The sequence below is a fragment of the Eleginops maclovinus genome, chromosome 3 (assembly GCF_036324505.1).
Source record: "Eleginops maclovinus isolate JMC-PN-2008 ecotype Puerto Natales chromosome 3, JC_Emac_rtc_rv5, whole genome shotgun sequence".
NCBI classification, from domain to species: Eukaryota; Metazoa; Chordata; class Actinopteri; order Perciformes; family Eleginopidae; genus Eleginops; species Eleginops maclovinus.
Genome location: NC_086351.1, coordinates 1,837,501 through 1,841,624, shown reverse-complemented (window position 1 = coordinate 1,841,624; position 4,124 = coordinate 1,837,501). Strand labels below are relative to the sequence as shown.

General features: G+C 43.4%; 1 non-coding gene across 1 annotated transcript; it reads left to right on the top strand.

The window, feature by feature from the left end:
• The first annotated feature begins 3,281 nt into the window (after positions 1-3,281).
• Positions 3,282-3,354, top strand: trnav-cac (transfer RNA valine (anticodon CAC)). The gene has a single exon. It is a non-coding gene; the product is annotated as a tRNA-Val (tRNA).
• The last annotated feature ends 770 nt before the right edge of the window (positions 3,355-4,124 follow it).

Genomic DNA, 4,124 nt, shown 5'->3' with positions numbered 1-4,124 from the left:
TTGGCGCTAATCGGAGCAACACGGATTACAATCAACACAAACACACACACACACACACATCTGTCACAGTTAATAAATCAATACGTTGGCAGGGCTCAGGGCCACAGAACAGCTCCTGTGGGGAACAGCGTGTGTGATTGCGTGTGATCAACCCCAGAAGGACACTCGATGTTATCTATTTACCTTTCTATAAAGTCTAACGGGCCATCCAGGGGTCTTTGTAACGAATTTAAGAGCGAGATAAATAAAAATAAAAGACAAAGCAACCATCAGGCTGAAGGGAGGGGTGGAGTCTTTGGGTGGACAAAATAATAGAAAAACCTTTATGCAGAAAAATGCAGTTTCAAAAAAGTTCTTGGGAAATTATTTTCAACAAATACTGAACATTTCAAACTTCATGAAGGTGGAATTTATAGCAGGATTCTTGTGTTAGACGGAAATATCTAAGTAAATCCAAACGTCCAGAATAACCACGTCTGCGAATGTGAGTAAATATAAAAATATGTATGTCTGATGAATCAAATATAAATATAACTCTAAGTGAAACTATAATGTGTGTTTGACTCTGATGTGTGTGTTTGGAATGAATGCTGTTTAGGAAATACTTGCAAAAAAACTCTCTCTATATATAAATGACAAAATACAGAAATAATGTAAACAATAAGACGACCAGACAAAACTAAGGACAAATTCAAACATTGATATCAAATTAAACTCAAATAATAATAACATTTAAATAAACACCCCCCCTCCCCCCCTCCCAGGACCCAGGACTGCATCAGTTAAGATTGCTGGATCCGCTCCTTCAGTTTTTCAGCCGTCGACACCCATAACTCAATGTTGGACTCCTTAACTCCAATCTGTCGTGCAGTGGACAGCTCCATGTACACCACATCACGAAACGTTAATAGCCTGCAGGTCACTGACAGCCGGGTTGTTTCCACCTCATAGCAACCAATTTCTTCTCCAAAAACTCCACTTTTTGTTTTGTTTTAACTTGCTCACATTCCTGAGTTGTCTTGAATTGAACGTTATACAAGTCGTCCATACCGTGACCTTTACCGCCTAATACAACCTACAAGAGCGTCTCATGATTAGCTCCCCATCAGAAAGCATGGAACATTGTCGTGGGTGTCAGCTTGATGAGGTTGAGCCAAAGGAACTACTCGGTTATCCTGAGGCCAATATGTCCATCTAAGGATTGGCTGAGTCAGTAGTTCTTTCTACAACACAGAGTTTCACTCGGGAACCACCGAGCTAAACGGCCTCAGAGCGCTCAATTGGTTGATTGAATGCTGGAATGAAGCAGAACCAGGAGAAGACGTTCGGCACGGCGTCTGCATCTCCAGATCTTTGTTTGAGAACTTTTCAGATGAGCAGAGACTTTTTCTTATAAAAACCAGCGCAGGCCAATCTCAAGGCCAGACCTGCAGCCCCGGTTTACACAGTGACCTCTGACCCCTGAGGGCCAGAGAGGAAGTACTTAGTAAACGGGAGGAGGGGGAGTGGGTGGGAGGACAGTAGATGGTATCTGATTGAATCACTGCAGCGTGGGAAACATGCACACACACACACACACACACACACACACACACACACACACACACACACTAAAAGCCAGTTCGCCTTCAGGACAACTTCACAGGAAGGAGCGTCTAAGTGGCTGTTTCCATAGCAACAACGGCCGCCGCCCGAGCCCTTACCCTGGGTGTATTTGAACTTTTACCCCAGAGGAATTGTGTGCATGCGTTTGTGTGTGTGTGTGTGTGTGTGTGTGTGTGTGTGTGTGTGTGTGTACACCACGCAGTAAGCAAACACACACAGAACTCGGCTGAACTCGCCGGCCCTCCCTGAACTCGGCATGTGGTCCGACATGAGAAAGTGTAAGACACAAACACACTTCAAACACACACACGCTTTCTTTCAACAGCGCTCTTCAGATGACAAAAAATGTCCTCGCCGTCTCCACATGCAATTTTTCCGACCTCCTCCGTCTCTGCGCTGATGGATGTGGCCGTCGAGCAGAGTGTGTCGAGTGTTTTCAGGTTGTTGTTTTTTTATGCTCTCTGTGTTTGGACTACGGCCTCTTGTTAACGTCCTTCTGGCTACAAACACACTGACATGTGATTTATGGAAATGAGCCATGGAGGAAACTCAGTGGGATAAATCAAACGCACTCGACCTGTACAGAGTGTGTTTCACCCTGTGTGTGTGTGTGTGTGTGTGTGTGTGTGTGTGTGTGTGTGTGTGTGTGTGTGTGTGTGTGTGTGCGTGCGTGCGTGCGTCTGGAAGGGAGATGGTAAAAGACAAGGAACTAATAAAGAGAGACACAGAGGGAAAGTGTGTGGGATTGATGGGCTTTCGTACTCTTTTGAAGTTCTTTAATGAAACAAAGAAAAAACAAAGCAGGAAGAAGAGGCTGTAAATCCACATGAAGATTTGATTAAAGGTAAAGTGGTTTATAAATATTACCACGGCACAAATCTGGTTTGTGTTTCATCAACAAGGTCACTAAAAGGAAGTAACAGCTCGTCATTTACTGATAAACGAAAAGCAAGAAGCTCAAATACCAAACGGAACCCAGGGGACACTTAATGGTGACGCACACAGCTGGGGCCGGAGCGCTTGTTGACGTCCGGGGATTACACAGTTGTCCAAATATCACCGATGCAGGTTTAGTCTGTGTCATAACTGTGAAGTGTTTTGTCGGTTCATTTGAAATGACTAGGTTAGCTACGTTAGCTAGCTAGCTTACAGCAGATCTGCAAATAATATCGCAAGGAGGCATGTGATCCCATTGTTAAAATAAGGCACTAAAACGTATATTTACCGACAGTTGTCCAGCTTTATAATACCTGAACGCCACCGGTCCCAGCTGTGTGCGTCACTCTTTAGTGTCCCCTGGTTTTCGTTATGTTTTGAGCTTCTTTTAGCATTTTGTATTTGCAGCGTTCGGTTTAGTCAACGCTGAGCATGGGAATGTTTTCCAAATGCTGCACATGTATCGTCAAGAAAGTGAAGATGTTTCTTTATCTTTTGGCAAATTTGTGTTCTTTTATTTGCATCGTTTTTGAAGCTGCAGCGCGTTTCTCCTATTGGAAGCGTTTTGGACTTTTCGGCAACCGTACTTTATCAACTTAAAAAAGGTTAATTTTTGAGACTTTTTTGTAACCCAGGGCATATTTATAAACTGTGATCAAATGAAATGTAATTTAGCTTAATTGGCTCACTAATCAAGCTACCTTCAAAGCTTTACAGTACTCCTATGCCTACTTAAAGCAGTTTCCGTAGTGTAGTGGTCATCACGGTCGCCTCACACGCGATAGGTCCCCGGCTCGAAACCGGGCGGAAACAATCTTGTGGCGGTGGTGGCGAAGTCCATAGGGGGTTGGCCTGGGAACTGGAAGGTCACCAGTTCAAGTCCCCGAAAGACCTAGTGCCACCGTGGTGTCCCTGAGCAAGACACTGGTTACCTACACTGCTCCCCGGGCGCCGTACATAATGGCAGCCCACTGCTCCTAACACTAGGATGGGTCAAATGCAGAGACCGCATTTCGTTGTCCTAGTACTTGTACTCTGTGCAATGACAATAAAGTTGAATCTTTCAATCTTTAAAGACGATCTAAGATAAGATAAGAATTTCTTTGTTAATCCCTGGGTATTGTTTGTGTTGCAGCCGCATGATACAATACAAGACAAACAAATATACATAAAATACATAAATAAACTGGCATTAGAGAAAAGATGTATACACAGTTGACTATGAACATGAATAATCTATAAACTGTCAGACAAGGAAACACTATTGAAATTTACAAAAGATAAACATGTTGTAAAATGTCAGTAATGTTCGGGAGACTTTAGGAGGATACATTTGCAAAGATGGTCAAAAAGAGTCTTGTGTAAAATGTGTTTGGTTAGTAGAAGCTGTGGAGTTCCTGTTAACAGTTGAGTGTCACATTGTTTCTGTGCAGTTTTTAAGCAACAGCCTCTCCTTTGCTCCTGAGAGGGTTAAACATCTCCATCTCTCAGACAATCTGCTCTGAGAGACGCCCTGCCACCGGGATGAGTGATAAACACAAGTGACTCACGAGTCTCACATTGATTTGTGGTGTTTCATCAAA